The sequence below is a fragment of the Rhynchophorus ferrugineus genome, unplaced genomic scaffold (assembly GCF_030347505.1).
Source record: "Rhynchophorus ferrugineus isolate W39M unplaced genomic scaffold, kcgeb_rfMv2 rfM2, whole genome shotgun sequence".
Classification (NCBI taxonomy): domain Eukaryota; kingdom Metazoa; phylum Arthropoda; class Insecta; order Coleoptera; family Curculionidae; genus Rhynchophorus; species Rhynchophorus ferrugineus.
Genome location: NW_027472581.1, coordinates 15690972 through 15718874, shown reverse-complemented (window position 1 = coordinate 15718874; position 27903 = coordinate 15690972). Strand labels below are relative to the sequence as shown.

Genomic DNA, 27903 nt, shown 5'->3' with positions numbered 1-27903 from the left:
AATAACTTAATAAGTTAAGATCGATACAGCATGGGAAGACTGGTATATAGTTTCGAAATGCTGAAAAAATGTGATAACTGATCGACTATTAGATTGTTGACAAACCAATATCGTCCTTTCGGCACAATATCGCCATGGAAAGCTGATGGAAAATATACGTTGTACCAATTTTTCTCAATAAAGTGATAATCATTTATTACGTAACACGATGTTTGTCCGTGATGATGATCACCTACCCCGCTATGTAAGGAAAAATAAGAATAGACCAACACCCTCACCTTTTGTTTAATATTTATCACGTAAAAGAGGTTTGGTTTGTTTATAAAAAAGATGTAAATATAAAACAGCACGAATCGTCTCTAGGATGTGTCTCCATCAAGCTCATCTTACGAATACCATTAGAAAAATGTAGCCAAAAATGAAACACAATATTTCAAAACACATAATGTTTACTTACATAAAATCTTGAGTTCACAGAAAAATATAAAAAATAATAATAATAATCTGTAAACGACCCCGATATTAATGAACACTTTTTACGGAAAAATATCAATTTATTTAATAAAACAAGGATACACTTGTCAACATCATCTAGGACTATTACGATTTAATAAATATATATTTCATATATATAGTTTGATAAATACTAAAAACGCCTATATAACAACAATTCAATAAAATTAAATTAAAGAGAAAAATGAAAAACACAACATTAAAACACATTATGTAAGAATAACAGAACGTTGAACTATATAAAACACGTGACTCACTGAGGGTTACCTATCAAGCCAAGATCTAGTCTGGTAGATTACCATCAAGTCTTTCCTGAATACATACATATATGAATGAGAATTAGTATTCCACTCAATTCGTATGAATAGAGAGCTTACTGATCCACTACTCTTCAGATTTTATTGATGTTGATTGATGCAAGTGAATTATTCATTAGTTCTTTAAGCATCTACCATTCTCTCTAATTTGCAGATCTAATTCTAATCTTATATAGAGTTCTATCTACATTATTGAAGGAATTATGCATAGGAGTTAAGGCTGTATAAAACAATGACTAAAAAAACATTGTTGATGATCATGTTGACGTCACAATGTTGCTTTATCATCAAAATTAAAGCTGTAAAAATAGGGAAGGTAAAAAAACTGAAGGACATTATTCGTCAAATTAAAAGTTATTTAAAAAAAGTTTCAAATAGTAAAAAAATAGTTCTATAAACGGTTTGAGACAAGATTTTGGTTAAATGTTAACTTAATTGAGACGCAATCCCCTTGTGAATTCAGAGATAAAATATATTTTAAATATGCATAACAGGTCAATTGAAACGTCCCCGGCCTACCGTCGTAAAACACATTTTATTGGCAAAATTAGTTTTCTTATTCAACATAATTCCCTTCAGGGGTGATACACTGATTATAGCGACCCTCCAACTTTTCAATACCATTTTAGAAGTACGATTTTTCTTTTGCTTCAAAATAGGCTTCAGTTTCGGAGATCACCTCTTTCGACGAAAATTTCTTCCCAGAGAGCATTCGTTTGAGATCTGAGAACAGGAAATAGTCGCTGGGGGCCAGATCTGGAGAATACGGTGGATGAGGAAGCAATTCGAAGCCCAATTCATGGATTTTTGCCATCGTTTTCACTGACTTGTGACACTTTGCACAGAGCTTTCTCATACCCAAATATTCGTGAATGGTATGATGTACACGTTCAGTTGATATCTTTAGAGTGTCTGCTGTTTCATTCAATTTCAATTTACAGTCATTCAAAATCCTTTTGTGGAATTTTTTCATGTTTTCGTCGGTAACAACCTCTTTTGGGCGTCCACAGCGTTCTCCGTCTTCGGTGCTCATTTCACCACGTCTAAACTTAGCATACCAATCCTTGACAGTTGATTTTCCTGGGGCAGTGTCCGGAAACTCGGCATCAAGCCAATTCTTTGCTTCAACTTTATTAACACGCGAAATTCCTTTTTATCCATTTTTTTCACAATAACAAAAGTTGCTTCACTCAAAATGCTATAATTCACAAAGTAATGATCCGACAGCTGTCAAATTTATACACGCATCTTTTGAGTGTTAGGGCTAACTAAAAAACATGTTTAATTAACTTTAATAAACAAAACTTAATTGTAATAGCGGCCGGCGACTTTTCAATTGATCTGTTATAAATCACTCTATAAAGTTAACGTTTTACAGAATTCATGCCAAAAACGACAGACGCGTCTTTAATCTACACGTAACTAACAAAAAAACCAATTACCAGGGATTCAACACTCAATAATGAAGGAAGCGAAATGATCAACGAGCGCGTTTTCAGTGATAAAGCGGAATTAACGGAGAAAGAGAAATCTGGCTTCAATAAACAAGTAATAAATCAATCGCTATTGTGCACGGAGCCACCACCACCAGCTAGCTGCCGCCGCTGTCTGATGCAAGCAATCGGGATGGCGGACGAAGCAGCTGAATCGAAACGAAAGTTAATTAAAATGCACGAGTCGCATCGATTCCGAGCATTAGATCATCTTTAATGACTCGCTTATCCGTCAAACGTTGTTTATAGATTCATAATTTACCGTTTCGAAATTGTTTTATACGGTTTTTGATTTCTTATATTAATTTTCAGGCGTAAATAAGATATGATAACGATGAAGTTGAGAAGTGATACAAAGGGTGTCAAGAGTTTTATTGATTATGATGAACAATTATTTATATGTATTCTATTTGATGTTAAACTATGTTAATAGGCCGTATAAGTTAGTCCTAAAGGATTTCTTTTAATTTGAAGCTTGTAGGAATGTTCGTCGGGTCGGTCAGTCGGTCGAAATGTGTGGCTGCCGCCGCGATTATTTGACAGAACACTCACTACTATTTTTGGAAGGAATTTGCACGAGAACTGAAAACACTGGTTGAAGAAATACTGTATATTTTAATATTAAATTATACATGTGGTCGACGGGAGAATTGACAGGATATTAGGTTAGGTAGAGGAAGTACGGTAGCGCTGTGGAAGTGGTACTATTACAAGGGGATAGAGAAAAGAAAAGAGAACGAGACGTCGTCGTGATGGTCTTTTATCGCCTGGAACTGCATGGTACCAATCCACCGGCGTTGCCAACCTTTGTACTTGCTGGTGGTGAATTCGTGGTGGACTAAAGGGTCGTGGCGGTCGCCACAAGCTTTATTGTGAAAAGTCGGTATAATGTATTTGATTCAAAGTATAATCCATCGATAGCCGCTACTTTTTTTTCTTTATCTTTTGGGTAATTTACGGATTCTTGAAAGAACGATGAATCTTTTGAAGCTATCCACGAACCGACCCACTTTTTAGTATCTTCATAAGAAGTTAAGGGCTGCTAAGAATAACACTGTTGTGTCCGTGCTCGTATTCCGATCGTTTTTCGCACAGTGCTCGGTTTAAACGCATTAATTGTAGGAAATAGCTATACCAATGGTTTGCAGTTACCACTAGGTTTTAGCAGCTCATAGTATACGAGGGTCACTATTTATATTTCGGGAATTGGCAACACTGTTGTCATGTGAATCCATCTGATGGTACCATCATAAAGTTTGATATTTTTGACGATATACGTACACAGAACATTTTGTCACCCGGATGCTATTTATTTATTTTATATTTAGCTGAAAGTTTCGTCTCGGCAAAAAATGGAACTGAATCGTGAACATTTTCGTGCTATGATTTTTTACGATTGAAGCATTCAAGAATCATACCAGATACCTCATTCGATATAGAATAAATGCTTTGAAATTGGCTTAAGCGTATGCAAAAATGTATCGATTATCGTGGCGAGTACTTTGAAAAACAATAAAAATATATTCGCAGTTTCACTATTTGTTTTATTTCCTATTCCCGAAATATAAATAGTGACCCTCGTACCTGCCCAAGCTGATCCCACCAAATTCAGAACATTGGCTTGGAGTCATGGATATTCTGCTTTGCCGCAAATGTTGATGCATTACCAGGTAGTCCCCATAATTTTTTTCGCCTTAGATTATCATAATGTATCCTCTTTTCATCACCAGTAGCAAGCAATAGGTTGGGAAAAATCTATTCAATTTGGCCGTTGAAGCAGCACTTCACACTGATCAAACGTACTTCAATGTCTCTTGGCTTTAATACATACGACACAAAATATCCAAGCTTTTGGATGATTCTTCAAGCTATTAAAGAACATATCTAATTTCTAGCGTTACTGCCAACAGTGATGCATATTCTTCTTCCATTTTACACAGATCGTAATCAAGTAATGCCTTCAAATCTTCGTCTTTGGCTACCCAAAACGCTCTTTGTCCCCGGTAACAAAATAACCACTTTTGAAATGTCTAAACCAGTATTCACATGTTGAAATCCATGAAGCTTGGTGTCGAATCATCGCCAATACAGTTTATTCAGTACAAATTCAGACATTTTTAAATCACTGAAAAACATTTTTGTTCACACTTCGACGAAATGACACATATTGAAATGTGAGGCTTCAACATGATGTGGGTTACAAATGTACCCAAAGCGATTTAAGACATAGAAATTATGGAAAATAGCGGAATATCGTAAAGAAATTGGGCTTTTCTAGCTTTACTTCAGACAAATTCGTTAGCTGATGCTGTAAGTCAGACTTAGAATTGATAGCAAGATTTTATAACCGCTCCTGGCCCACTCTAGGTAGTAAGTAATCGTTAATTAATTTTAAATTAATGAACTCAGCTGTTGCTACAGAAATTGGTGTAACTAATAATATACGTTATGTAATTGTAACATTTAGGAATGAATGAATGTTGTTAACGTTTCTACTACAGACGACGTTACATTTTTATTGTAATTTTTTAGAACAGCTAAAAGCTCTGTTCCATCTATACCTTTACGTTATCGATCCTTGTCGGTTAAAACTTCAGCAAGCTTTGAAGAAAAAAAAATGACCAATTTACATTTTAATCAAAATACTTGCTGAAATCGTTAATATTCCACGAAATTTAAAAACAATTAACCGATGAAGAGTAATATTTAGAACCTCAAAGAAACAATTCACCTTAAACTTGAACTCTGGGTTTTCAACTGACTGATCTTCACTATCGTAGGAAAATTGTCTTTTAGTTTTCATAGTTTAAAAATTTAGAATAGTAGAATTTCAACACTGCTCTGGCCGGTCAGTATTGATAGATAATAAAATGCCACCAATGGTATTGATAAATAATCTTTGGTTTTACATAAATTTGTTGTAATAAAGTTTTAAAAAATCTTTAAATTTAACTTCACGGCACCTTTTAAGCTTTTGGCATTTATTTTCGTATTTTGATCGAGAATGATAATTTATTTGATAAAGTATAACCAGAAAATACATTAATCTGCCATAATAAACTGAACGCCAATCAGAATCAGAGTGAATTACGTTGGTGTTTAATGATGGATACTATAAGGATGTCGGTTGCTATAAGTTTCCTTTAGTAATGCGTCATGGATATTTGTGACGTCGAAAAATTGCAACGTTGCCGCATCAACTCTGAGTTTTAATTCAGTTTGGCTTTGACATACAAGAAAATTCTAATCTAAATAAAATAATTGAACAAAAATGTTATCAAATATAAATTATTTTAACATTATAGTACATCTAATACATATATTATCGAAGGACGTAAAACTACAATTAAGAACACAGGTGATATACACACATAAATGTATGTATATCATCAGGCATCACGTAAATGTTATATAACGTTGCTTCTGTTTTTTTGTTAGGCAGTATTACTAGTCTAATGTGATTTTATTTTTCTGTTTTCAGTTGAAAATGAACATTTCCGACACCTGTTTTCCTTGGCACTTAATCAATGGTACCGAGCTAAAACAGATGTTCGCTGTTTTTAAACTATTTACTGATGATGGCTAGAAGAATATACTAATAGTGAGATTTTTATTACAATTTTAAAATTATTAATAGTAGTTAAAAATAGGCAGAATGCTGTCTGATGCGCCGGAACATGTGACTGAATCAAACTCTAAAATTTGCTTTATATTAGTACTGGTCGACCCTGTTGTCAAATGTTTACAAATTTCTTCAAAACATTAGTGATAATAAGCAGAGGTTATAAACTACTTAATTAATGGTACCAAGCTGAAACAGATATTCGCTGTTTTATACTGCCTGCTGTTGATGACTGGAGGAATGTACAAATAGTGAGATTTTTATTGCATATTTAAAATTATTAATAGTATTGGACACCAAATAAATACTGTCACTGTTTGTTATCCTATTCAGTGAATGTATCTATTCCAACATGATGAGTTTGGTATTTCTGGTGATTATGTTGGATGAGGAACTCCTCATTTCAGCTGCAACAGTGTATCCTTCACATATTTTACAACGTATGACCGAGCGTTGCCAAGCAAGAGGATGATTTTGCTTCTTGCTATTGCTGTAATTTGTACAACAATAAGTCTTTCAATTTATTCAATAGACGCCGGTAGATATCTGCCATATATCGCCAGTCAGAATACGCCACAGACAATCCTCTTTTTTACCTGACAAGCTAATAAATCGGATGTCAAAAAGGTTCCACGTGTAATTTTCGCTCAATTCTTTTGGTAACCAATTTCCTTTCTTTTGGATTCTTACCATCACATGTAACGACTGGAAATAGATGATCCATCAATTGATAAGCTGCATGAATGGTATCTTCAGCTAAGTACTTGTCCAATAAATCTTGCAATTAATTCGTACTGATTATAACTTATAGCTAGTTGAAACCAAAGTCGACAAATGCGACATAACTGACCACAGTCACCAAAACTTTCTAAATGTGACTATTAAACACTTTTTGTGTGTATGATCTTCAGCAAATATCAGAAAAAACTAATTTAAATAAGTTCTCCCCAGTGGTAATTTTTAATTCTAGTATAGAAAAACTCACAAGGAACCGTATCAAGTAAATATGGTGCCTAGTCAATCACTTTTATAAAATGTGTCCAAATTATCAGTAATGATTTTATGAACAGCTTTCAAGATACCAGTATGCCTACCATAAGATCGAAATCACAGTACATGAAGTGCAACGTTGCCAAATTATAAAAAGCAATAGTGATCATTTAGCGGTATTTTCAACATGAAATTTGTAATATTTCCTAAGAATTTCTAATATCCTGAAGTTAACTGCAGATAAAAGTCGGCGATTTTTTTTCGCGTTAAATAACGACGAAATAATGATGTAAAGTCACGCGTCTGCCACCATCTATAGCGCTACAGCTGTTACGATCACGATTTAATCACCATTATATGTTTATATAGTTGTTGTAATGACGTTTTTAGCATTGATATATGACATAAAGCGTTGACAAGCCCGGAGCTTGTATCGTTATAACTAAGATAGCCGTCATAACTTTTAGCACTCAATAAACCATAAACATCGGTATCTATTGCATTTAGTGGTGCCGATATAAATCAAAACTGTTTTTCAAAGATTTAGTACCTAACGGTACGACTTTGTCTTTGTTAATGCCTTGGGTAATTCATGTCTGGTTTATTAATATAAACTTTTAGTCATTTAATTCTCAATACAACTCTGTTCAGTAGAGTACATTAATTATCGTAGTTATTACCGCACAAAAATTTGGAGAAACTCGATTTTTAGTAATTAATATACTGTAACAAATTTATAAATAAACATGTTGATATAGGAGTTTCTTATTTTTACAAAAGGGCTTATAGCAATAATCAACAAAATTATTAGTTTCTTATCAAAGGTTCATAGAAATAAATTAGGTTTATAAGATTTTAATGTATAATATTTAGTCTCGCTACGCCTGAATAACTATGTATTTCTACACTAAGACAATTCTACAAAGCTGGCTTCGCAAAACAACAAACACGAGGGAAAAAGTTGTGCAGTTCTGACAGGCACACCCGAGAAAGAAGTGCTTATTTTATGACATAAAACTAAAACTAGCAGGAAGATAGAAAAGCTCAAGAAAAAATGAGAAAAGAAAACAATTGTTCATCATAGTTTTATATAGACAATCACTCTGTTAAAACAGTTAATAAAAAAGTCAGAAAGAAGAATAAGAATGTAAGGAAGCTTCCTTCAGGCACTGAAGATGATTTCTATTCAGACAGTACCCATGAGAATAAGACAGTTCAACAAGAGATCAGTCCTCCCAATAAAATAGTCAATGCGCGACATAGATGACGACCAATATATTGCCAAAAGCAGTTTATAAAAATGTACATTTTGTTTTAACCTCGGAGCGGATTTGTCTTTCTCAGTTTACCCTCCTGCAGCTGCACTTAATATTAATATAAACACATAGAGTCCGTAGGGCGGCACAATAGAAAGCGGGTGACTAATCAAGATCACCTTGATGTTAAGGCTATTCGAGATTAAATTTATGAAATGTATGAAGGAGTATTGAGAGTAGTTTTTCAACATAAATATAATTTAAAAATTACTTGAGAGAAAACTATTAGTCTGGAAAATATATGTCATTAGAAAACCTAGAGACATACAGCTCTTTGACGAATGTAAATCATTTCTTTATAGCATTAGAAAACATCGGATTTAAATGGTGTAAATAACCCTTGAAGGGGTCTAAGGGAACTCCACACATTGCTATTAAAATAATACCATTTTAAAAAGTTCATAATAAAATTAAGGAAGATTTATTATTTCAATATTCAAAATGGAACATATTCGTTGAAACAATGGCTTTATTAGGTTTTGTCAGTCATAATATTTTTTAATAATTCATTATAGATATATTATTGTTCATGGTGAAAACAGGCATGGTATTATTCCTGAAGTTAAGTTAGTGTTTGGTCACTCAGTAAATATATATATAATGTTACTTTTTCAATTCTTTTCTTTTAGAAAGAAGCCTGAAAAAGATACACTAGAAAGAAGTACTATTTCATCCCACATATCTCACACATCAAACAGAAGAAGAAATTGAGAAATAGTGAAATTGTGAATAAATATTCGATAGATTAGAAATTAATTATTTGGTAATTGATATTGAACAGTGATTCTGATAGTTGAATGAAAAATTTTGCTGTGGGATTATGGCCCAATACTGACAATTACCAATACAGAATGATAAGACCGGGAACAAAGTAAAGAGTGTGTTGTTCGGAATATATATGAGCATTAGGTTAGAATTTATGAGGAGAGAACTGTTTTGCATATATGGCAAATGTATAATGCTGCTATTAAATTTAATTTCATGAAGGAAAATGTACACAAGCAGAAAACAGAAAAAACTTAGGAGAAATACAGTAATAATAAAATTACTTTACAAGAAAATATTGGAACAAAAGAAACAAGAGCCAAAAAACTAAAAAAAGAGAGTACTCCGTGGGTATAAAATTGTTAATTAGGTAGATTAAGCCTCCAGGGCATACCAATAAATAAAAGAACGCGCCTAGAACTATACCACATAGGTGGTGTGGAAAGTAATTTAATGTAAATATAAGAAAACAACTCTAACCTACAAACTATTGTGGTTGTTTAATTAACTGTAGTTTAAGTCCTTTAATAACAGATCCATAGATGTACAATGATGTTAAAATAAATTATATTTGATAAAGTTTTTTGTTCATTGCTTTATTTATGTATTTTGTTATGTCAGAGTTAAAATAAACCAAAACTTAAAGTTAATGCGGCAAGGTTGCATTATAGATTTTGCATGTGCATTGGCTGTTTTATTGGAAGGACTATATATATATATATATATATATATATATATATATATATATATATATATATATATATATATATATATATATATATATATATATATATATATATATGTACATATTAAAAAATTCGTATGTCATAACTCTATTTGTGGTTAAAAAAACTAAGAGTTTACAAATAGATCAGATCTAAAGATGCCAATTTCCTTTGGGTCTCTTTGGCCTAATAGACAATTTTCGCCAAATAAACAAACATAATGGCTTTCGATGCCGGAGACAGTCGGTCATCGCCAAATTAATTTAGCGACGTCGCTCGCCTTTATCCCCGTTTCAAAGTCGCCCAAAACTAACTTCCCCCGGCCCGAGACTCTTTTGTTCGCCGCATCTCGACCAGTGTACCGATAAATGTTGGTTCGTCTAGGGTTTAGGGAGCTTGCGACGTCTTTAGAGGAAATATTTGGGCGTCACAGGCTAAAAGCTAATTTATAAGTCAAATATGTACGTATATGTGTATTTATATAATTATATAGAGTATATCTTAATCCGGCGCTATTAAATATCACAGGGTGCTTCATTATTGAATGTACGAGTGACCGAGGTGTATAGTAAAATTCAAGAAAAAGCATATCCGAATGTACATATTGATTTATTAGATGTTTGTGTCTACTCTGGTCATTTCGTCCGTTTTGAAGTGACATTTGTTGAAACAAATGAGTATTATATATACAATTTTCTCTTACCCTTCTAGCAAATTAGCGATATTATGTTGAAAAAACGGTGTTGGTTTAGGCGATCCCACCATGAATTCATTCATTTTTGCACTTTTTCAGCATTTCGGAACCGTGTGCAGCCAAATGGGAATCAGAAGATGCCATGTCGGATAATACGTTGGGTGTGGCGCAACTTCGCATTTGGTCTACAACAGTGTTTCTTAGGGATGCGAAAAAGATATTTTTTCAAAAGATATTTCTCGAATATTGTACATCGCGATATATCAATACTTTCCTCCGCGGGCGACACTCCTAGTGTATCCTTCTAAACTTTAGTAACTTGTGGACGAGCGTTGTTACTCGCTATTGCTGATGTTTTCTACCACAACATGTCACTCTTTCGAAATTTCAATCAATTAAGATCAGTAGATATCAGCAGTTACATTTTCATTCAGTTTTACCAGCTTCTAATACATTCCACTTTGCTCATCCTGCCTTATACACCGCAGGCATGGTTATGAATATTTCACTTCGGTGTCGATCTTAGTGGTTGGATCTTTCCCACCGTATGTAAATGTATGATTTTAATGTTTTTTTTGTGTGTTTGTGACAGTTGATTCATCAACTGTTAAGCTGTCTGAAAATTATTTGAGAGTTTGTGTTTTGTTCTCATGCAAGTCTTGCAGATTTCGAAGTTATATGACCCTCCAGAGCATCCTTTGTCACTGTCATCAAAATGACGACTTTTAAGACGTTGCAGTTTCACCATAAGTTTCTAAAAGCGTTTGGTGGGCGACAGTACATATTTTCAAATAAACACAAACAATAAAAGTAATGGATATCGTAAATACAATTTTAAACCTTACGTGATTAGCGCTGAATATAGTGAATAACTCAATGAAGCAAAATAGAAAACTGTTAGTTTAAATGCAGAAATGTTAAAACCATCAAATTTAACGGTTAGGTTGGGTTTTTTAAGAGTTGGTTCCATTGATAATTCACATTTTCACCCATAGATATCGCTTAACCATTTAGGGCAAATTAGATGATTCGGTGAATGGAGGTAAAACGAAACGACAGTGGTGTTTACATTATGTGACCATTATTTATTGAAGTAATATGAAATATAAAAATACAAATGATAAAACGGATAGCAGCGGAGTTACCTGTTGAAGAGGGAATTGGGCAGTCGATGGTGGCACGTCTGAACCAAACGATAGTCGAGTACTCAATGAATCGAAATACCCTTCAATAACATCCCAGATAAACGTCTCGGGGTTGCCAGCTATTCGTTATCGGGTTCTAGTTGACGCTGCTGGCACCCCGCCCGTGTTCAATATCTGGGATTATATTTCTGGGTATTTTGTAGACCGTTATTCTACGATGTAAAATACGACATGCCTCAAGGTCGCTACAATACCCCCTGCCAGAATTTTGCATATAATTATTTTAAGCAAATAAAAATACAAAAATGTATGAAAAAAAAATCAAATACAAAACAAAATGTGCTGCATGAAAAGAGCTTTGAAATATATGATAAATCGAAACGGTTGTGGTTGGTACGGTTGCGATTTGGTACGGCTGTTGATGTCTTCCGGTCCTACAGATACCGTTGTCTCCTCGTCGCTTTGGCACTTGAATGTGGTCCATAGACGACGTTGAAAACAAACTATTTTTCGGACAGGGCTCCCGTAATCAACGCTGTGGGAGGATCCATTGTTCGACGACGTGGTAGCTTATTTTCTTCGACGACGAAACGTTGGAAATTCTGGTACCTCGGCGAAGACATGACGAGTCTACGGTTCATCGACGAGGTACTTTTGGCACTTGATTTTTGCTATGCCTACATCGACGACACCCTGGTGGCATCAACAACAGAGGAGGAACATCGTCAACAGGTAACTCCGCTGCCATCCGTTTTATCATTTGTTTTTTTATATTCTTATATTAGTTTAATAAATAACGGTCACATAATGTAAACACCACTGTTTCACTTCGTTTTACCCCCATTCAAAGAGCCATATAATTTACCCTAAAACCAGATACATGCAAGCACCTAATAATAAGACAATTGCTTATCTACTTATTAAAGTAACAATTAACTAAAGCCTGATCTTTTATAACTTATTTGCGGAGGTTTCGAAAAAATAAAATTGCGTTGACAAATACAGCAGGTAGTAATTTTTTTGAGACCATTTTATATAGATAATGAAACAATAGAACTTTGTATGTAGTTTTAGATTGGCAATAGGAATAGAATCTTCACCTTTTATACATGGTTTTCATCTTCCTGTACTTCTTCATATATATTTATTCATCTATCAACACTTGCTCTGTCTCTACAGTTATGCAGGTTTATTTTCGATATTTGGAACAAATTTTGAGGCAAAAATTCGCTCGAAGGAACATATAAAAAAAAAGAAGAGAACTGGAATTGAAATATAAGAAAATGTATTGGCTAATTGGAAGAAAATCACAATTATCAGTACATAATAAATTGCTATTATATAAGTAAATACTGAAACCTAAATAGACACACGGAGTTCAATTATGGGGATGTTCTGCAAAGAGTAACATAAAACAAATACAAAGTCCTGAGAAGTATTGTGGGTGCACACAAATACTACAGGACTGACTACCTACATCGTGACTTCCAGATACCCACAATCAGTCATGAAATCAAGAGAATTGAGAATTGAAGGGTGCGTGAGAAAAGACTCCATTCTCGAAGAATATTGAAGTATTGCAACTTTTGGATAACACCAGAACAGGACACATACTTAAAATAATCACATCATCTGATCTTGTGTAGTGTTGTGTAGTGAGGTGCAGTTAATAAAAAATACGGCAGTGACATATATAAACATTATTTCATCAGAGACTGAGATAGGACCGATGGGTCTTCCTCGTTATATACCTAGATTTAAGTTATCATAAAGTTAGTCGGAAACGACTAGTAACAAGAAAATAATTACATAATAATAATAAAAAATCGATAAGTTGTCTTTGAGTCTAATTAACTAGTCAATGAGTTGTAATATAATCAAATATAATGTTATATAATTATAACAATCAAGCTCCTTAAGATATCATTTTATCAGTATTTATCAGTTTAATTATTCAAATAATTAGATCTATTCAGTCAATACTACAATACATTCACATGAAAAACGTTGCACATCATCTTTTTGGAGTAATATTCATTACTAGCTACTTTTCACAATTTTTCTTGTAACATTCGAATTCTAGAATTGTAAAGACGACGTATTTTTTATGTATATATGTATCGTAGTTAGTTTGGGTCCTTCGAAAAAATTAATATGTCCATTCAGCACGAGAAAGTTCATAAAAGTAATATAATTACTATCTAAGATTAAGGTAGAAAAACCAACAAATAAAATTTTACAACTATAAATTAAAACTTACCAATATTCTCAGTTAGCCTGCGGTGTAAACAGGCCAGCTTTTAGCCGGCAAATTGACAAATTTCGTCATCTGAAACAAAATATTCCATTCAATTTCGCGTCATCAGCAATATTCATACACAATTATAATAATAATAATAACAGCGATTACAATAATCTGCGAGCACTTTGTAGAAATAGCAGCTAGTTCCAAGATGTTCGTGACGTAATAGAAACGAATAAATTCAACGATAAACAAAGCAATACAAGTACGTGTGCGCTCGTTGCAAAGCATAGTTGACCTTGGTCAGTAGTAATAAACAAAAGCCTAATTAAGTCGGCTTGAAATTCAAAACATTCGTTTTACGGTTGAACGTTTCGTTAAGTCAATTCGACATTTGTTACTTGGCGTTGAGCATAAATATTTCTGCAAGACGAGGCGGATTTTTTAAAATAAATATGGTCAAAATCAAGAATAAAATAAACTACAAAACAATTGAAATATTCGGTTTAATGCCCCAATCTTTTTTTATAGGCACATTGTGCATCTGATTCACTAGAGGGCCGAAGATATATAAAAAAATATTTTTTAGATTTTATGTCAGCAAATGATACTGTTTTTTTTTTAATTGGTTGTACTAAATCCTGAGCAAGGCAATATTATAAGAAAAATAATAATTAGATGTTGCTTGTTCTGGTGGATGAAAAAAAATGATGGCGATTAATATACAATTACATATATATATATATATATATATATATATATATATATATATATATATATATATATATATATATATATATATATATATATATATATATATATATATATATATATATATAGTATATTTAAGTCTTATATTTGTAAATACATTCTGGAAATTCTGATTTTTAATATTAGTATTTAAGGAAGTAAAATGTATTGTATTATAATATTTAAGGCAATAAAAATGTACAATCGGAAAATAATTAGTTGTCAGATTAGATAATGATTTTTATGTATTTTAAAAATGCAAACAAATGTTAATCAGTACTTTTATAAGATATTCTATTAAAATCCTTTTTCTTTAATATCGTTCCTATAATAAATGATTATTTTTGTTGGAATATACACTCTCAGTTATATTGGGAGTACACACAAGTCTTCACCGTTTTTTTTTATCGAGAACTGGACATTTATCGTGAAAGGACGTAATCTTATGTTTTATTCAAAATATTGTCAATTGTTTAGTTTTCCCCATCTTTCTGTCAGCATACGATTACTACGTTCGAAGAATGCTTTATGAGATGTTGCTCAAACAGGTTATGTAGTTTTATTCGGAGTTTGTAGCAATTAGAAGCAATAGATGCGATCAACAATAGATTTCTTCTTCAAATTTGTGTTAATTTCCTTCATTCTAGCTTTATCAAAACGTCTTCAGATGTAATATATTCTTGGTCAGTATTTTAGTCTTGAATTTCAAGTTGTAGTACTGTATTTGTATTATACGAGGTTAGAGTGGAAGATATCTCTTATGTGATAATTTCTTGTATTGCCTTAGCATTATTTGTAATACCAAAGACTGATCTCTTAAATCGAGGATTGCAGGTAGCAGAAGTTGACGATTCTCTTTCAAAATATTCTCAAACCATAGAACGATTCGCTGAATGCATCATTCTACTGAAAAGTTATAAAATAATAAAAATAGGTTGTAAAAAAGATTTATCTGTCTTACCTGCTGATAAAATAAATGTTAACCAAAAAGTGTCCCGACCATCATTATTTTCTTACATTTTTTAATAGCCAAAGAAATACATTGTTCAATACTAAAGAAGAGTTTTCTTTCTAAATTTAGTTTTTTAGATTTTAGGAAATACGTTTTGACAATCAAAAGCTCTAGTAATTGTTGTGCGAACATTTTTAATTGTCATGGATTAGTTTTTTTTTTATGACCAGGTATATGTTTAATTTTCATTTAGTATTTATGGTTATTGTACATCTTTAGTTTTTAGGTTTTGTTTAAGTTATATTGTATTGTCTATATTTATTGGAGTACATTATTTAAAAATAGCAATTAACACATCAAAACATTAACGAAAAAACATTTGTGGATAATACCCCACATTCCATAGAAAGGTTCCACAGTTGTACAGATCCACAGAACACTCAAATATAAAAGCTGTAATTCTGCTTCGTTTAAAATTAAATTATTAATAATTAAGGCAATTAAATAGTATTCAGTAATTATATTTTTCATTTTCATTTTTAAAGTTAATACGTGTAGGAATATGTACATCTCCGTCTCGCTTATACTAACGTTGGAAAATATAAGCACATATAAAATTAACTTCTCCAAGCAATTATTTCCGTCCTTTCCTCTCCCACAATTTATACAGGAAAAGATCCCTACATCTTCGTCTCACATCACGAATTGAAAAGAAAAGTCGAACCGTTCATTTGTTCATTTACTAGTTTTTGACTATCGACTGTTTCGACTGTTTTCAGTCGATAGTTCCCAACGCTAATAAAAAGTAGTCAATTAATAAAATAAAGAATCGAAAGTACCTAACGCTAATAAGAATGATAAAAAGAGAGAAACTTTTCATAAGCCAAAAAAATGAACATGAATCAATAATTCCCGAACACTTGTGGGCGTTGTTGGAGTTGTAATTGAATAAAAATAAAACCCTTCACATTTTTAAACGCCTTTCTCCCCTTTGTATTCCGGTTATTATTGACAAGACGTCGAATGGCGTTTATTCGGGGAACTGTATCAATTTCGAGCTCGGGAATGCCTTTTCCGGGAACGGAGGGGAAGGGTTACAAGTGAATGTGATGCTTCCAGCGAGGCGTATCGATATCTCCGATGCTCGTTAGTAGTTTCCCGGTATCTGGAGCGAAATGGTTTCGAAAGTTTGGCACGAAAACCGGCATATTCGGTTTTCGGAGGTTCGTAAAGGATTTTTGTTATCGGAAACGAATCCGTGCTCGTTGTAACCGTACGAATTGGGACTTGTAGTGCATCGATGTCGAAAAAATATGCCCCAATGGTTTGAGAGTTGGTTTAAAACCACATAAATGTTGTATAATATTAAATGTATTTTGTAAAAGCTGTTCATTGGGTTATACCATTTTTGGTTGACAAATTACCCGTAGATTATTCTTGATTCGAAATTTTCAAGTTTTTTTTAAGCAGAAGACAAATCTCTACGTTTTATACTTGAAACGATATTAAAACCGAAAGTGAGATTCTGTATTACCTTTGGTTATTACCGTATTGTTAGAACTATTAAAGAGTTATGGTAAGATAAAAACGATCCAAAAGAGTTGCGTTATATAAAGTTGTATTTTACATTTTTTGTAGGAATTTTATCTGAGAAAAATTGTTCTTGCTTAAGAACTGGTAGTATCTGATATGGCTTTGGAAACCTAGCATACATAGTAAGGTAATTGTAAAAGTTTAAGATTTTTCTAAATTTTATTGATATTAACTTAGCAAAGAAACAGTAAAATTAATAAATAAATAAAAGTTAAACTTAAATAAATGGTGGACGAATTTCGACTACTAGGCTATCACTAGTTATGTATTACACCTCGTACTTTATGGATTTACCTGCAATTTTCGTAAACTGAGAGGTAGAATTACAACTGACATAAAATAGAAATTACTACAAGACCGACAATAACTTTGATCATTACATTGAAAATATGGTGTATTTGTATGTATTCTGACTATTTTTTGAATATATATATATGATTTTATCGTTGTCAACAAATACATTTCCGCTCTTAAGAATTTCGAAAGCGCGTGCTGCATTAATACGAAAAGGTGGTAATCAGAAGGTGCTATGTCTGGTGAGTGCGGTAGAATTTCCCATTCGACCAAGGGCTATTACTTAAATTAAACTATAAAAGGGTTTTATTAAAATCAAACTATAAAAGTAATGCTAAATTTAAATGCATTTTAAATTATCAATGCGTTATTATTGATACAATAAGCCTTTTACCTATATAATATATTATATATTTAATCTACTGCTTAATCTTACCTAAGCATGACCACCGATGTGACTAGATGATCAAAGGCACTAAACAACACTCTCAGTGGAATTCGAATCCGCAACTGTCACAAACGAAAAATGACGATCCCGTGTCCTTGATAACTACACCAACAAACCGACTATTACCGTTTAGTTAGCACTAACACTATTCTCACGACACTACAACAACACTAGAAGCTCGATTACGAATCAACTATAACATGAAAAAAATGAAACCATTACTTAGAGAGTATCCTTCAAGTACTAGACGTTGATGAAGAAAGACGTCTTCTATATAGTACCAGATCCAAACAAATTGATAAAGGGGGTTTTACCGCAATAAAATACACAAAGGATTTATTGCTTATTAAAAAAACATTTTAATAAAGAACATAGGAATATACAGGGCGGGACATTTTTATGGTTATTAAAAAATATATATAATATAGATTCTTTATGGTTATTTCAATTCTTGGCTGCCGCAGCTGCTTGGTGCTTGCTAGCTCATTCTCCTAACACAATTTCGAACCAGCCTGTATATGCAGATACCGATTCTCGGAAGAAACAGGTAGGAAGGGGGAGAGGCGATTAAAACGGATTGAGAGATATAATCGAACTTTCTTAATTACCATCGTAAACCAATTGGTAAAAGGAAACATTATATTAAACAAATAAAAAATATAGAGATGTCATAAAGCATAAACGTCTATTTACACGTTCGATGTTTAAATTAATGTATTAAGGTAAGTATTTGAGAATGGACAATTGCAACACAATTAAATTGATAAAAATAATAATATACCAGGTATGTGGGTAATTCCTTTTGGTTTTCTTTTTCATAAAAAAAACTATTGACAATTGATAATTAATTAATTAAATGAATTTATATTACTCATCTGTTAGGCCATTTATGGATGTCATTCTAAAATAATAGTTTATCCTATACGATTCATTGTACTACTACTTAACGTCCTTGAAATAGGCGAAATGCTGATTATCATCGCGAGACCCTTCGGCGCCGGAGAGTACGGCCGATGCGATCCTCCCGTCCAAATGATTTTAACTCTTTTTTGACTAGCGGTGCAATGCTATACTAGAAAATCACCGTCTAATGCCATTACCTAACACTTGTAATCGTTCACAAATTCAAAGTCGGGTCACGTTCAACTTTTCTGCCAATTGTTTTGGAATTTACGTTGGGTCTTCATCCAATAACCCTTGCAATTCCGCATTTTCATTCAACCATTTTCTTTGGACTAACAGGTTTTGTCCTGAACGCTGAAATCACCACATTTTAACTTTCGAAACCATGTTTCACACGCCCCCCACAAATCTCCACCAGCAAACCATGACTTTCTGAGATTTCCCCTTTCTATGCAACAAGAAAAATGATCTGTGTCGCTAATGCACGTCTTCAGACACAAAACTTGACATTCAAATAAAAGTATAAATCCATAGCGTTGTTGTTTTGGCATAACGTAAGTTGTATAGTTTTGAGGTTAATGTCAGTCAAAACACTGCATTGTCATAGCTAGTAAAGTCCGCTACTAAAACTGTAAAGTAATTACCGACACACCTGTAATAAATATTACACAGTAATAACATGTAATACACTAACAATTATAAATATTTCATGATAAATCGGCAGGAACATTTCCGAAATTTTTGCGAAAATAATCTTCCATTTATAGTCCTTCTAATGTTGCCAGATCAAATTTAATTTTTCGTACATTTTGACTCTGACAACAAAATACTAATGTAAATAAAATAATGAAACAAAAATAATGTTATAAAATACCATTTATTTATACACTATATAAGTTTATAATAGTTTAGTTTAAGGGTTATAGTTGTTTTATTATACTTACATTTACATACGACAACGTTGTCGGCTAGTACCAACAGAAATTGAATTTTATTAGACGATTTGGTTATATGTTCGGACGTATCAGATTTCATTTCGAAAATAATATTCAAACTATAGCCCTTTCAATAAAACAGCCATTGCACGCCATCAACATTAATAATGCAATGTTGTTGGGCCAAATTTAAGTTTTCGTATGTTTTGACTCTGACAACAAAATACAAATGTAAATAAAATAATGAAACAAAAATAACGTTATAAAATATAATTTATTTTAACATTATAGTATATCTAATGTATATTTATTGAAGGACTTAAACCACTAGTTAATTAAACAGCTACAATAGTTTAAGGGTTAGAGTTGTTTTATTATAGTTACATTTACATATGACAACGTTGTCGGCTAGTACCAACAGAAATTGAATTTTATTAGACGACTTGGTTATATGTTCGGACGTATCAGATTTCATTTCGAAAATAATATTCAAACTATAGCCCTTTCAATAAAACAGCCATTGCACGCCATCAACATTAATAATGCAATGTTGTTGGGCCAAATTTAAGTTTTCGTATGTTTTGACTCTGACAACAAAATACTAATGTAAATAAAATAATGAAACAAATATAATGTTATAAAATATCATTTATTTATACACTATATAAGTTTATAATAGTTTAGTTTAAGGGTTATAGTTGTTTTATTATACTTACATTTACATACGACAACGTTGTCGGCTAGTACCAACAGAAATTGAATTTTATTAGACGATTTGGTTATATGTTCGGACGTATCAGATTTCATTTCGAAAATAATATTCAAACTATAGCCCTTTCAATAAAACAGCCATTGCACGCCATCAACATTAATAATGCAATGTTGTCGGACCAAATTTAAGTTTTCGTATATTTTGACTCTGACAACAAAATACTAATGTAAATAAAATAATGAAACAAAAATAACGTTCTAAAATATAATTTATTTTAACATTATAGTATATCTAATGTATATTTATTGAAGGACTTAAACCACTAGTTAATTAAACAGCTACAATAGTTTAAGGGTTAGAGTTGTTTTATTATACTTACATTTACATATGACAACGTTGTCGACTAGTACCAACACAAATTGAATTTTATTAGCCGATTTGGTTACATGTTCGGATGTACAGATTTCAATCCAAATTTAAAAATTTTCGTTTTTATAAACATAATTTGGCAATAAGTTCGATCGTGTTGATGACGTGCATTGGCTGTTTTATTGGCAGGACTGTATATATGATTAACGAGAGTCTATCTACAATTTCCAAGATTCGATTTTAACAATTAGAGTGTCAAAATAAGTGTCATTAAGTGGAGCGAAAAAATGATTGCTTTTAATGTTATATGTTCGTTTATATGTTGATTGAAAACAGCTCTTTTGAACCAGATGGAATAAAAAAGAATTGGCGATATCGTATGATGCCTGACACTAAAATTAACATAGATGAGTCACATAACAATACAGAGAAGCAGCAGATGAACTAAGGCAGTCAATGACGCCCACACAAAAGGCTTTTGTAGAAAGAAAAAACGTATCTGTAAATGTACCAAAATATCTTGTAATATTTGGGTAAATAAAATGCACTAATTGTAATTTTAAAGTTTATTTTAATAATAGCACTGCAAACTCATGAGACCTGCGCTTAGACATTGACATTAAATTAGACACTGTTTAGACACAATTAAATTCTGTAAACTCTTAATCTAGATACTTGTATTAGTTTCTGTTATTTTATTTGGCTTCAGTGACATTTGGGGACATACATACAAGCATTGTTTGAAATGTTTGAAACTTATCATCACACACACATATCAGGCTGTAAAAACCTGATAAAATCACGTTGTTGAACTAAACATGTATCAGTTACCCTTAGTTACCATGCTGAAGTATAACTTACCCAATTATTTGAAGTGCAAGAAGTCAGGTATTTCATATTATCTTTTCATAATCTAACCATGATGGGATTTTATTGAAACTTTCTGAAGGCTTGTATTTAATTAATATATTCCTTTGTATTTTAAGAATATATGGTCGTTTAATAGTGTTAGAAGTCAATTGTGTTCTATCTGGTTGGCATTCAAATCTTGTAGGAATATATGCTAACTTCATCCGCATTTGCAAGACTAAACCCATTACATTACATTAAATATAAATTTCCATATTATCTAGTAATTGAAACAGGAACAACATTATTAGAGACTCATATACACAATAAACAAAACAAATGAGGTCTAACCTCAAGTTTTTATTAACGTTTTATCATTTGATAGCGTTTAGATATGATTAAATATAGTTAATATAGTAAATACAAACAAAAATTAGCGTTGGGAACTTTCGACTATCGACTGTTTTAATAATTGACTACTTGGTCCGACTGACTTTATTACTATTTACTATCGACTGTCTCTGTGGTGTAGTCCGAAAATAGTAACTAAAAGAGTTACTATTTTCGGTTCTACTAGTTTCATTCGATTGCTTTTTAACATTCTGGCTCTGTCGGCCTAGCAGCAACCTTGACAAAAATTTACCGAATTTAGGCTTACATAGATTTATATGTAATATATATAATTTTTTGGTAGTTTGCTTGTTTATAACAGTACTAGCGACCCGCCCCGGCTTCGCACGGGTGCAATGCTGATACTAAATTAAATACACTACAGAAAAAATATGAACGTTGTATATAAAAACATAGCGGCCCGCTCCGACTTTGCACGGGCATAAAATATATATGCCTATGTCACTCAATGAAAACATGATTAAAATCGATCCAGTATTTTTGGTTCATTCATTACTGCCCTTGGCCTGCACGCATTAAATTTGGAGTAAAACAATTCCTCTTCCCCTATACTTACTATGAAGATTTCCTGCTATCTTTGGAATATCTAAATTCATACAATTTTTATTACATTACACATTTTTAAACGCAAATTTTAAATTTGTAATATCTCCGAAAATATTTGTTTAATTTACATGCTGTAAGGAACTATATTGATCTATATTAATTGCACACTGTATTTAAGGTACTTAATTCGATAAGGATTAATGCCGTATTGCTTAAAATAGATTCGTAAATAAGCCATTTTCTCACGTCAAAAGTAAACAATAAAAATGGTTAATGTGGGTTATCCCTAAAAGATAAACATATACCATCGCGGACTTTTTTGTAGACCTTTTTATGGTGTACAATACTGTAGTACATTAATTTGATCTAACTCGTAGGGTTAGGCAGCGTTTTTGCTAATTGCTAAATAAGCCTAAAAAAATAGGTTAATTTACGACATCACGTTAGAAACCTCTAAAATTAGCAATGTTGCCTTAGTATATTGTGCATGTATTATACATATAAACCTTCCTCTTGAATCACTCTATCTATCGAAAAAAACCGCATCAAAATCCGTTGCGTAGTTTTAAAGATTTATCGCACATAGGGATATAGGGACAGAAAAGGCGACTTTGTTTTATACTATGTAGTGATACTGTATAGCAGCATTTTGAAACGCTATTTTAAAGAATTATCTATATTCTATCTATATATTCTAAAAGCTGAACATGATTATATTTTTGAACAGTGATTAAAAAATATTTCTGTCCAACAATAAAGGAGACATGTATTTTATTTAAAAAGGCTCCGGTATGTTGGTTATTAAGCGATCATTTTTAGTTGTCATGGATTAGTTTTTTTCTATGATTAGGTATATGTTTAATTTTTATTTAGTATTTATTTTATAGTCGTATTTTATTAAAATATGATAAAACATTTGTGACGTTATTATTCCATTCCTTTTTACAGATCCACAATTATTATTGAATTATAAAAAATATAATTCAATAATAAAATTCTACTTCCCTTTAAATGAAACTATTCATTGAATAGCAATAGTATTCAGTAATTATTTCTTTCCTTTTCTTTTTTAAAGTTAGTACGTGAAGGAATATATACATCTCCGTTATACACCGTTGGAAAATATAAGCACTTAAAATAAACTGCTCCAAGCATGATTATCTCCATCCTTTTCTCTCTCACAAATTATACAGGAAAGAATTCGTACATTTTCATTTGACATCACGATTTGAAAAACAGTTGAACCGTGCATTTGACTAAAAAATAGTAGACTATGTTCAGTCGCTAGTTTTTTGACTATCAACTGTTTTACGACTATCGACTGTTTCGACTATTTTCAGTCGATAGTTCCCAAGGCTAATAAAAATGGTCTTCAAATAAATAAATTAGCAATGTTCAAGGTATATCAGCTGGTTGGCGTCTGACAAGATTTCACCACATTTCTCCAACCAACTTTTCGTGCCTTGAAACGAAAATACGCAACGGAAGTTGTTTATTTAGTTTGTTGACGAATAGATGACGCTATGGTAACCTATTGTATATGCATGCTCTTATTATCATTAAACTAGCATTTAAAACCAATTTAGTCATAAACAATTTGAATTCGATGGGAATTTCGATTATTAAAATCATCACGGCAAGATTTCGATAAATGTACATCAATTTCCATTCAAGCTCGTCTGTTTCGGGGACCGCAAGAGCGGCGGACGGATTTTAAAGGAGTATCTGATGTTTCCATCGAGTTTTCAGCGGGACGTATCGGTATCGGCGATGCTCGTTAGTAGTTCGCCGCTATCTGGATCAAAACGGCTTCGAAAGTTTGACGCGGAAACTAGCAGGTCTCGGTTTGCATCGGTTCGCGGCGGATTTCACGGTAAAATTGCCGTGGAATTTCGGAATCAATTACTTACTCGGGACGGACCCGTCGCCGTTGGATATCGCGCTCGTTCGCCGCGAATTTATGTCGAATATAATTAATCGATTTGCAGAACCATTGTAATCGGGTGTAATAGAAACATCGGCGATGAATAATAAATTAAATTCAACAAGTGCCACAACAATATTTAGAATTTAAAATGGCGAACTGCTACGTTATTCGATTCAGTGGGATTTACTTATATATTCTATGCGTAACGCGACTATTACTCGAGAATAAATCATTGTGGTACAAGGTCATTCCCCGATCAAACCGACCCCCGATTAAGGATTATATCAACATTTCGGAAATTTCGACTGATATGGGTTTAATGTTCTCTACAAATTTCATTATTTTTAACCGACATTAAAAAAGAAGGAGGTTCTATGTTCGGCAGCATATATGTATATATATATATTATTTTTTATATATATATATTAATAAAAAAATTATATATATATATATATATATATATATATATATATATATATAAGTAAAAAAAGTTGTCAAGGTTGCTGCTAGGCCGACAGAGCCAGAATGTTAAAAAGCAATCGAATGAAACTAGTAGAACCGAAAATAGTAACTAAAAGTACACCACAGAAACAGTCGATAGTAAATAGTAATAAAATCAGTCGGACCAAGTAGTCAATTATTAAAACAGTCGATAGTCGAAAGTTCCCAACGTTAATTTTTGTGTGTATTTACTATATTAACTATATTTAATTATATCTAAACGGTATCAAACAATAAAACGTTGATAAAAACTTGAGGTTAGACCTCATTTGTTTTGTTTATTGTATACATGAGTCTCTAATAATGTTGTTCCTGTTTCAATTACTAGATAATATGGAAATTTTAATGTAATGGGTTTAGTCTTACAAGTGCGGATGAAGTTAGCATATATTCCTACAAGATTTGAATGCCAACCAGATAGAACACAATTGACTTCTAACACTATTAAACGACCGTATATTCTTAAAATACAAAGGAATATATTAATTAAATAGGAGCCTTTCGAAGTTTCAATAAAATCCCATCATGGTTAGATTATGAAAAGATAATATGAAATACCTGACTTCTTGCACGTCAAATAAATGGGTAAGTTATACTTCAGCAGGCTAAGGGTAACTGATACATGTTTAGTTCAACAACGTGATTTTATCAGGTTTTTACAGCCTGATATGTGTGTGTGATGACAAGTTTCAAACATTTCGAACAATACTTGTATGTATGTCCCCAAATGTCACTGAAGCCAAATAAAATAACAGAAACTAATACAAGTATCTAGATTAAGAGTTCACAGAATTTAATTGTGTCTAAACAGTGTCTAATTTAATGTCAATGTCTAAACGCAGGCCTCATGAGTTTGCAGTGCTATTATTAAAATAAACTTTAAAATTACAAGTAGTGCTTTATATTTACCCAAATATTACAAGATATTTTGGTACATTTACAGATACATTTTTTCTTTCTACAAAATTTTAGTACGAAATTCTATGTATCTTAAAATTAGCATCATAAAATTTTTAGACTTAGTATCTGTTCTTATTAATTTTGTGAACTGTTATATATAGTATTTTGTGCTTTATTTTCTTCAATATTCTAGTAAATTTTATAGCTAGTGCGCCTGGAATACTGACTTCCATTTTAAAGAGTTCTAATATTCTTTTTAAAATTATTTCAGTACAGTCACCTTAAGTACCCAGAACTTAATTTTAAAGGTTATTAAAAATATCGTTATGTTGATATTTTTCTCCGCAGTCGGTTTTCCCTAGCCTAAGTATTCGCTGATTGAATTTTGGTATCTATGTCAACAATGTTGCCGCACTTGCAGAAATAACATCTTATATTATATTCTTAGTTTACAAGTCCAAAACCACTTATAATTTTATGATGTCTGTCTTTTGTGTGGGCGTCATTGACTGCCTTAGTTCATCTGCTGCTTCTCTGTATTGTTATATGACTCATCTATGTTAATTTTAGTGTCAGGCATCATACGATATCGCCAATTCTTTTTTATTCCATCTGGTTTTACTTATATATTCTATGCGTAACGCGACTATTACTCGAGAATAAATCATTGTGGTACAAGGTCATTCCCCGATCAAACCGACCCGCGATTAAGGATTATATCAACATTTCGGAAATTTCGACTGATATGGGTTTAATGTTCTCTACAAATTTCATTATTTTTAACCGACATTAAAAAAGAAGGAGGTTCTATGTTCAGCAGCATATATATATATATATATATATATATATATATATATATATATATATATATATATATATTAAATATATGTTCACCGATTTCACCGTCAATTATGGACCGATTTTCAAAATTCTTTTTTTATTCGAAAGAGTGCATTTCAAATGCATGTTACTCGTATAATGTTCTTGCTGAGCTGATGTGACGAAAAATCGGAAGTAGTTCAGTGCTTTTTAAGCACTGACCACATCATATGAGGAGTCTAGTAGAAATATTGTAGGCAACTGCTTCTATGATGTAACGGTTAGAGCGTTCAGCTCTTACGCGGAGGTCGCGGGTTTTAGTTCTAGTTTGGTTATAACATTTGTCAAATCACCTAGACTAGGTAGTGGGCCCTGAAGCGTTACTTATTATCAATTATTGTTTTTTTATTCCTATTTTTCCACATACGAGTTGGACCTTTATTTGGCCTATCATTAATGAAATAACTGCGTAATTTATTGAGTAAGTATTTAACATTAAAAAGGGAAAAATAAAACATTTTTAAGAAATAAATTGAGGCGACTTCAAAAAATCAATAAGCAACTCACTAAAAAGTAAAAAATAATCAAACTTGGGTATTTAACACAAGAAAACGTTTTGATATAAAATATGTACATAATAATCGCTGTGATAACTAAATAAAAATAAACAAAAAACTGATTTAACATATCTACTACACGTATTTTATATTAGACTATATACTCACAATTTAGCTTAATATCTACTTAAATTAATAATTGATACTTATATATAGTAAATATCGCTTAGTATTATTCAAAATCAAAATTATTTCTCTTAAACCACAATATCACATTATTTAGTTTAAAATATATCTGCTATATTTGTATCAACAAGCATAGCATGAGTTTATAATTTTAATAACTTAGTACTCAATTTAATCTTCTAATATTAATAACTTTTACGAAATTGTTTACATACTGTTTTTACAGAAGGTTAGAAAATACGCCAGAAATTGTTAAATGGAGCCTAAAATTAGAAAAGATTGCCTCCTGAGCCCTACATGTTTTTGTTTTTCTCTGTTTGACAAGTAATTCAGGATAACATCAAAATCATTATAAAAATATCAAATATAATATAAAAATAAATCCTTTCCCAGATTTCAATGTATGGTAAAAATGCAATAAAAAGGTCC

The 27903-nt window shown here is 32.0% G+C and overlaps 1 protein-coding gene across 4 annotated transcripts in view; it reads right to left on the bottom strand.

Moving 5' to 3' along the window:
* The window catches only part of LOC143189964 (uncharacterized), a 400785-nt gene that overhangs the window by 35129 nt on the left and 337753 nt on the right, over positions 1-27903 (bottom strand). For all 4 annotated transcript variants that reach the window (XM_076393986.1, XM_076393988.1, XM_076393984.1 and 1 more), the window contains one exon: positions 13841-13909. The gene's annotated coding sequence lies outside the window, so the exon portion shown is untranslated. The remainder of the gene's footprint in view (positions 1-13840; positions 13910-27903) is intronic.